The sequence below is a fragment of the Coptis chinensis genome, chromosome 3, assembly GCF_015680905.1.
Source record: "Coptis chinensis isolate HL-2020 chromosome 3, ASM1568090v1, whole genome shotgun sequence".
Lineage (NCBI taxonomy): Eukaryota > Viridiplantae > Streptophyta > Magnoliopsida > Ranunculales > Ranunculaceae > Coptis > Coptis chinensis.
Window position 1 is genome coordinate 12,088,157 of NC_141458.1, and position 9,617 is coordinate 12,097,773.

At 44.4% G+C, this 9,617-nt stretch overlaps 1 pseudogene; it reads left to right on the top strand.

Moving 5' to 3' along the window:
• Nucleotides 1-5,626: 5,626 nt before the first annotated feature.
• Nucleotides 5,627-8,765, top strand: LOC147507967 (protein PAM71-homolog, chloroplastic pseudogene; annotated as a pseudogene).
• The last annotated feature ends 852 nt before the right edge of the window (nt 8,766-9,617 follow it).

The following is a 9,617-nucleotide window of genomic DNA, read 5'->3' on the forward strand; positions in this document are numbered from 1 at the left end:
TTCGACCACAACATCATCTAGCCCGCTCGCGAGCTGATCAGTATAGCGAGCCCATGGCCATTTCACATGTGGGGCATGGACATCATGAGACCATTCATTCCATAGAAAAGCACCAGTTTCCGTTTCGTCTTAGCTGCAACCGACTATTTCACTAAGTGGGTCGAAGCCATTCCTTTAGCGCATGTCAAAGAATCACATGTCAGAAACTTCATCTGGACTCACATCAGCACCAGATTTGGTTTACCACATACACTAGTGATGGACAATGGCCCTCAATTCAAAGGCAGAACAGTTAAAGAATTTCTAGCCAAGTGGAAGATCGTTCATGCATTTTCTACTCCACAATATGCTCAGAGTAATGGTCAAGCAGAAGCTAGCAACAAAGCAATTTTAGAAAATCTGAAGAAAAAGATTGAAAAGAACAAAAGCCAATGGCCGAATCAGTTGGAGAACATCTTGTGGGCTAATCACACCACAACTCGGTCCAGTACAGGTGAATCTCCATTCTCCTTGTGTTATGGCACATAAGTCATAATTCCCACCGAATTGACAGTCACTACGACTCGGTCAGAGCTCGTAGAGACGGGACACAATGACTCCATTTTAGCATGAGAGGTCGACCTGCTAGAAGAACGGCGTGACTTAGCCGCCATCAGAGTCGCTTCTTATCAACAAACTCTGAAGAACTTCTACAATAAACGAGTGCATCCTAGATCTTTCCAGCCTGGCGATCTAGTGCTAAAGAAGACACAAGACGACTCCAAATTAGCACCTACGTGGGAAGGCCCATACATCATGGAACGCGTTGTAGGCAATGGAGCATACTGGATAAAAACCCAAGAGGGGAAATTGTTGCCTCGCCCTTGGAATACTTATCTGCTGAAAAAGTTTTATCAGTAAAACCACTGATGTTGTATATTATGTTTTTCATTTAGTATAAACTCAAGATTAAATTTCTTATGCTGCCTATTACAATCTACTCCATTTACTTGCATTGAAAAGTCATACAATTCACACCGGAAGAACGACCAGTACACTTACCTGCTCCAACACTCTCAGCGAACCATACGCTGTCATAAGCTAATACGCTCTCCGTGAGCAGACAGCTCTCTGGAGCTTACAGGCTCTACAACCTCTCCGAGTCTTGTTAAGTCGAGGACCTATACTTCTAGGATCGATCAAACGAGAATGCTCTCCGTGCGCAGACAGCTCTCTGGAGCTTACAGGCTCCACAGCCTCTCCGAGTCTTGTTAAGTCGAGGACCTATACTTCTAGGATCGACCAAACGAGAATGCTCTCCGTGAGCAGACAGCTCTCTGGAGCTTACAGGCTCCATAGCCTCTCCAAGTCTTGTTAAGTCGAGGACATATACTTCTAGGATCGACCAAACGAGAAAGCTCTCCGTGAGCAGACAGCTCTATGGAGCTCACAGGCTCTACAGCCTCTCCGAACCTCGCTCGTCGAAGAACCTATACTTCTAAGGTCGACCATACGGGAACGTTCTCCATGAGCAGTACGCTTTTATAAGCCAACACGCTCTGCCTGAAGCAAAACACTCTCCTGAGTATTACTTCTAAGCTCAGATCAATGCACCTAGTGGAGAACTCTTAATTCTAAGCGCATATTATCTAGAATGTTCCCAACGTTTCTTCTCTTATAACATGATGAACAAGGAAGAAAGCGCTAAGCATAGGCAAAACGTGTCTCTAATCTAAGTCTCAAGCTCCTTAGTTATTTCAAGCCACATGCATAATAAGCAGGATGCTAACTACAAGCAATTAAGCAGAAACATACATTCTGAGTACAATCCGTAGCAATACTTGACCACAGCCACAACAACTAGATTCACCGATCTGCTGGAATTACCCAGGAAATCCAGATTGGTGTCTATTACAAATTTAACAAAGCATCGAACTACCACTTCCGTGGAAACCAGTTCTCTGTACCAAAATAGCGAACTACTCAAGCAAGCCTGAAGACACAACTCTATTGTTAACTCTCATATAAGAGAGGAGAATGTAAACAACACTTACAATGTTTCGCTGAAATAGACAAAGGTAGATTGCATCATCAAATATCAGTCAAGACATGCTTATCTTCTGGGGTAGCGCTAGTTGAGGCGAGTATTAATCGTCGCGGATCTCAAGATCATCACATACCTTCTCCTCCTCCTCACCTTCGATTAGGCTTTCTTCTTGGGGCCGATACTTCTCGTCGAGGCGGCATATCGCGACCGCGGTGCCTTGGTATACGCCTTCTGTGCTTTGTGCGCTACCTTTTGACATTTTTTAGCATATGCAGTTACCTCAGCTAATTCCCTCTCTAGATCAGTCATATCACTTACCAATGCAACATTCTCGGCAGCAGCATTCTGATACTTGTTGGTCATCACTTCTAGCTTCCTCTTGTCATCCCCCTACGCAACTCGCATACATCCCAGCTCGACATGAGGATTATTATTAGTCTCAACCTTTTGCACAGCATCTTTTAGTTTATCATACCCTGCAAGAAACTGCACGAACAAAGTTAAAGATCCAAATTGCCCTGGAAACAGACACAACAACTTAGCGCATCATGAGCTCAACAAACAAGCAGCCATATCCATCGTCCCTAACAGCGTCTCCATGTCCTCATCTTTCACCTCCGCCTTGTCACCATCTAACACGATTCCCTTCAGAACGCTAGTTGATATGGGTGCCGAGTGGAAGCTACAGTTCGAGCATTTCACCATATGCTTCTTCCCTGTCTTCCCCAAGTAGTAGAATTCGCTCCCCACATCCCCACATCGCGGGGACGAACTCTCACCAGCGACTTGGCGACCTTCCCTCAGGTCGCTACGCCCACAAGATGACGATCAGTGTCGCCTACCCGCTGTGGCGACCTAAACACAATGCCACCAACCGGACGACCAGCTCTCCTAGGTCGCTTGTTGCTTTTGGCTCATATAGAAACATCCTTCCTCTTACCACGATCGCCATGAACATGAGGATTGAACTCTATCTCCTCCATTATCAGAGGTGAAGTTTCTCTCATGCTTCCTTCTCCTCTCACATATGGGTGACACCTTGCCATGATCAAACCTACGAACAGAGACAATACCGCATGAGTTAAAAATATACACCAACTCCTTCTCACAAAGATAGCATTCAAAAATGAAAACAAACATACCTGTGGACGCAGAGATGAAGGTAGTGTACAGCGTTAAGGCAGAGAGGAGCTAAGACAAGAAGCTAAGCAAATACCTTTGGTATTCTACGAACAGTTTACTTATTAGGTAACGTCTTTTCCCTAAGCACATCATAATTACCTTGAGATGCCAAACGTTAGACCACCTGCCCGCCATCATTAAGCTCCTTGAACCGCTCATTTTCCTACACGTGTCACACACGTGAGGAAATACTCCCATTCGCGGCAATGAACAGACCACCATACGTCCTACTCTATGGACAAGATCGCAGCGATTTGGTAACATCATTACGGGGGACACCTAAAGCTGAGCACAATTTAACGACAAGACGCTCATTCAAGACTACAGGTTACTTGCAGGTCAGTTATCACCGCAGTGCATCCGATAGGCATAGATATAGCAGTATCACCATTCATACATTCAATCAAGCAGACGACACACACACGACAGAGAAACAAGAAATAAACATAGCACATAAGCAAGACAACGACCTGTTCGGACAAGCCTTAACCACAGTTCGTTCTTTAGCCGAGTTGCTGAGCCTACTCAGGAAATCCAACCCGGCTAACCAATATTCATCATCACATGGTTACCCCAAACCAGTACGGGGTATCAGATCGTTCAAAGTGGTAGCACATAAACACAAGAAAGGCGAACTGCCCAAGTTACCCCAGGAAACCAGCTCTATTGTATCACAGCTTACAAGCAAATAGATTAACAAGACGAAATTACAATTCGCCATCTCCAGGCGCAACAACTAGCTCTCTAGCCACCAGTGACTCATCAATTTCAGCATCCCTCCCGTCAACCACAACAGACACTCCATCCAAATCCAAACTCATAAGCACATTAGACACAACAGCTTTAGCTCGCGGTATCACAACTTCTGGAATCATCACTGAAGAAGCGAGCACACTACCGACATCTCCACTCGCGACTGCTCCATCATGGTCGCGAGGCGTAACGCGTGCATGTTCCTCCTTCAAAAGCGTTATAGTCCGGCTTCCAAAATTTCAACAAAGTCGAGATCCGAACGTCATAAGTCTTCATAAGCGTCCCGAGTAACCTTCTTGCGGTTAAGGCATACTCGTTCACCTTTACCAATTTCCATCCGGCCGCTGCCGGGGCGTTCTCTTCAAATCCTCCAGAAGTTTTTGCCTCGGATCTTACGCCCGATATCTTTTCGGCATCTTTGCGGATTCGAGCTTGATGTGCTTTCTTCAGGTCTTCCATCTCCTCACATTCCATCTTAGCGGCGTCTTGAACATTTTTCAGCTTCGTCGACAAATTTCACTACTGATCTCTCTATACGCCTCCATGCGCCCGAAAGCAATCTCCTTCAACTTTTGAAACTCACTTACAAGCTGCAATTGCACACATATGTTAATAACCAGGTCACACCAGCGTACATAGGTGAACAAATACATCAAAGAGGGACAAAGCCACATACCAGACATTGCGCGATTTGCATCCGCTTCAGGTTATCAGCCAGCCCTCTCTCATCCAGCTCCTTACGGTTGCCGTCCAGAGCTATTTGTTATAGCAGACAGGCTGCTACCATACTCGACCTGAAGCTACAATCAGTTCGCCTCACAGTTCGTTGAACCCCGTTGTCGTCTAAATACACAAACTGTGACTCTAAGTCATCAGCAACCATAACAGCTTTTCCACTCGCTTTGCGGGGAGCCTTTGCTTTCGCCAGCGGACTAGGTTCTTGCACCACAGGAGACGGACTAGACCCCACCCCAAAGGTGGCCAAGTCCATGACCTGCTCCGGTCACACCCGACTCTAGCCGTAGCCCCAGTCTGACCACCACCAGAAGCGCCCCCCCGCGGAGCTTTCCCCAAGAGCATGCCGCGCAACTTTGGCAACTCGGGCAACATCTTATTCGGAGGCGTCATTTCTTCTCGTCTCCGACCTGCTTCGTACACGAGGATTGAAGACCATCGTCTCCAGCTCTACAAGAGCATCCATTGACCCCCCTTCACGTCGGGAGCTCGACCCACCAGCCCCTGAAGCACCACCTCCAGAGGGACGTCTCGAGCCGCCACGAGCCCGATTCCTATCTTCCCGCATTACCAAATCACTTACACACGTTTCCATCACCCCTCACCTTGTCTGACTTCGAGCTCGGTCCTTTTGAGCCTTTCTTTTTTCTCGGATCGCAGGCCCACCCTTTTCCACAAAGAAATGAGCAAATTCGGGAAGTTTCATTTGTTTTTCTGCTCAAGTCAGCCGCGCGAACCTCTCTATCTCCCCCCGATCAATTCGCATTTTCACAGAAAAATCTACAAGCAAAGCAAAGACTTGGGCCAGTTAGAACAACAGTAAATCACCAAGTAAAGCAACAAAAGAAAGACATTCCTACCCACCGGATATGTTACAAATCATAGTTTGCAACCTACATCCACTAGCACAGTAGTTGCCAACTAGCAGCAATGGCCTCTTTGTCCAGGCCTCGTTGCTTACACCGTCCAATCACGCTGCCGACGCTGCGTCATCATCGTTTGCAAACTAAAGTTCAGATTACCAGATCGCCTCACGACATAATGCTCGATTATGTCGGACATCCCTATGTGGTATTCCCCACTCGCATTCAACAGGTTGAACACCCTAAACAGTCGCCAGGTATTACCAACAAACTGACAAGGAGACTTCCAACAATGAGCCAAGAAGTCACAAACCAGTTTCGAGAATGGTATTTGCATATACGCTCTCAGCTGGCCCTCACAGATGATTACCCCCCCCCCACCCCGTTCGGCGGGTTGTACTCCTCACTACATACATTCTCACTCAACCGTGGTTCGTATATCTCTAGATCGGGAACGTTGATCCCATAAGCTTCCCTCGGTTAGAACGAGGCTCAAAGACGACGATCCACCGTCCCTGAGGGGCAACTTCGCTTGATGACGAATTTTCCCCTCGACTGGACGTCTTGCCCGCGCACACCTTCCGACCCAGATCGTGTATTACCCTCGTCTACCCTAACTCCCTCATCCAACTCAACCTGAATGCCAACACTCACCGATTCTTCATTGTCATCCTCATACTCACCACAACTTAATGAAACCTCTCGAACCTCTTCTGATCGAGTATCGTCAGAATCAGACATTATGACGTTTCCTTCTTATCAACTACCCAAGCTTAAACCCTACAGCCTAACACTGACCTACCTACTCAACAAATCGCACTTGAACAAGAAGAAAGCAAATTGAAAATGAAAGGCAGCAGCAGCAGAAGCACTAACCTGAGAAACCCTAGCTTGCGTTTTTGTTGGAGAAGGAAACAAGAAATACTTTTTCGAATGTCCCAAATTTGATTTTGTACAACCGCCTATTCAGTTACCAAGAAGTTATGATTACAGCCTATGCTCTAGCCCACACACGTGTTCCAAGGACCTATCTTCTCAAAGTTCCGAATAATGCGGCGACACGTTTCTTTACCAACTGCTACGATTCGGTCACGTGCCAATCATGGGCCAACTTCCCTTTCCCGCCAAATCATCATGCCACACGATTCAAACTTTACGACATCTCAGTCAGAACGTTCACCATAGCTCGCTCATGCTTTGCACGAACTTCCATTTTTTCTCTCAGCAGATCGCTTCCATGGATATAAAGAATCTACTGAGAGGGGGCTGTGTAGGGGAGTAATATCCTCATTAAGGAATATAGCGCACGCGCGAAGCATAAGCGAACTCAGGACATCGACCTCCAAGACCGATCTGTGAGCAGCTCCTTTCATGTAGGTGGTGTAGGGGAGCAATATCTTCATTAAGGGATATAGCGCACGCGTGAAGCATAAGCGAACTCAGGACATCGACCTCCAAGACCGATCTGTGAGCAGCTCCCTTCATGTAGGTGGTACGCCTAAGCTCGTTCAAGGATGTCTCAGGACGAACAAACGGCTGGAGACAGAACGCCCACTACAACAAATATAACATATGACATCACTAATTTTACATCACTTTCAGCGGAGTGATGTCATCTAAAAACTATGACATCACTTTTCTTAGCATGTGATGTAATAATTATCACATTTTTTTTAATATCATCACTTATTTTAGAAACTGATGTAATAGAGTTATACAACATCATTTTAATAAGTGATGTCGTGATAGTGATGTAATAACACTTTTTTACGCCATTCGCTGTGTCACTTATAAAGTGATGTAATATCTATGTGTTCAACATCACTTTAAAGGTGTTGTCACTCACCATGTCACTTATAAAATGATGTAATATCTATGTATTCAACATCACTTTAAAAGTGACTTTGCCAAGTTTTCAAAATCACTTATAATGTGACTTCCAAAAATGTTATTATTAACATATCTCTTCTTAATTAAATTAATTAGTTAGAAAAAGACCATGTAAAAAAAATTAGGTTAAACAGAAATGAAACATGTGCATGCTTGGCTTGCTAGACTAGCTGCCCTTAAACAAAAAATAAAAAATAAAAAACCTCTTGACTCTTTTCTTGCACCAAAAATAGCCCAACCCAAAACAAACCGAAAAAATGGTTATGCTCTTCATCCTCTTCTATTTCAATCGACCTCCAACTTCAAACCGACCAATCGAGCCTTCTTCCTTCAATTAAGCAGTAATACAAGTTCCATATTTTGTTTCCATAGTTATTGTATTACTTGGATATGCTCTAGCATTTTCGCTGATTGCTTTTGCAAAAGGGAGTCCTTCAGCAATCTTAGAAGCAATTGCAAAGTCAGGTTTCACACCCGCATTCACATTGATTTTTGTTTCTGAAATCGGGGCCAAGACATTTTTTATTGCCGCATTGTTAGCTATGCAGTATGAGAAAGGGCTGGTCTTGTTGGCTATATGGCTTCTCTCTCTCTAAACATGACTATCTTGTCCATGGTAATTGGAAGAATATTTCATTCAGTTCCTGCACAGTTTCAGATAACTTTACCTCTTGGTGAATATGCTGCAGTAACTCTTCTTATGTTCTTTGGTCTCAAATCATTAAAAACCGTGTGGGATCTGCCGACGAATGTCGTTAAGGTTGATGAGAAAAGCCCTGAACTTGGAGAATATGTTGAAGCTGAGGAACTTGTGAAGAAAAAGATGGCAAAGTGGCTAACAAATCCACTTGAAATCATATGGAAGTCTTTCAACCTTGTGTTCTTTGCTGAATGAGGGGACCGATCTATGTCTGCAACAATCGCTGTAGGTGTTGTATAGTCTCCTTGGGGTGTGGCTAGCGGAGCAATTGCTGGGCACCTAATTGCAACTTTTGTGGCTATTCTGGGAGGAGCGTTTCTTGCCGTTGATTGAGACACTTCCTTTAGAACAACGATTGGCCTCATACTTGCCTGAGGTAGGATTGTTAAATTCTGAAATTCCTCAACGCGTTTAAAATTTTAATATGACTTCCCAAAATGCACACGGGGTGAGTTGGAAGGTTAATTTCAAGAAGTATGGCATGTGTCTATGTACTACTAGGTTTTATTTATTCACTATTGTTGTGATCAGACCAAATGTGAGGACACATGGTTTTTGGATTGTTGGGAGCTTGTTGCCCAACTTGACTCTAGTTAGTGTAGGGGACTGTAGGACCCGGATACTACTTTTTTTTGTGGCTGTGATGATGCAGTGGTCAATGGACTCCTCGAGGATCCGGAGTTATTCAGAGTCCTCCTTTTAGCCAACAAGTAGAAGCATTTACCTATGTGAGAATATTGTACTATTCTTTTTTTCATTAACCGAATTTCCTTATTGAATAATTAAGTTTGGACTAAGATACCAATCTTTTTTTTCTAGGTCTTTGCATATAGGAGAGGTAGATTTGTCTCAGTTTGGAATGGACCCAAGTAAATGTAAAAATGTAACGAGCAATCTTTGGTCTTTTCGAGTCGAGTATTGGCTGCAATTAGATTTTATTGGATGGATATCGCTTATTTTTCATTTCGCAATTCTTTTTGTCGGTCCCCATTTATTGCACGTTTTGGACCAAATTTTCAAGTTGTCTGTTTTTTTTTTTTTTTGTTAGAACCAATTTTTAAATGTTTTCGATAGCTCTGACACCTGCATTGCCTTGGGTCTTTTGAACTGTTTATTAAGCGCGATGCTGATATAACTTTTTTATTTGGCTGCAGACAAGCTAAGTGTACTATCCTTCCTTGAGGCTCTAGACGATTCACAGAGGTGGTGGGCAGGTTATTCCAATAGCAAGGAGAGTCATCTATGCTTCACAGATTACTGCCAAGCCAAGGCTATTGGAGCCTGTTTACATGGTCGAGATCCGGCCCCGAAAGGTGCACTTGGTGGCATTTATGGTGTTTTGAATAAGAAACGTGGGCATGTCTTTGAGAAGATGTAGAGGCCAGGTACTCCATTATATAACATCAAAGTGTACTTGCCAGTCATTGAGTAATTTGGGTTCTCCGGTCAACTTAGAGTTTGCAACATC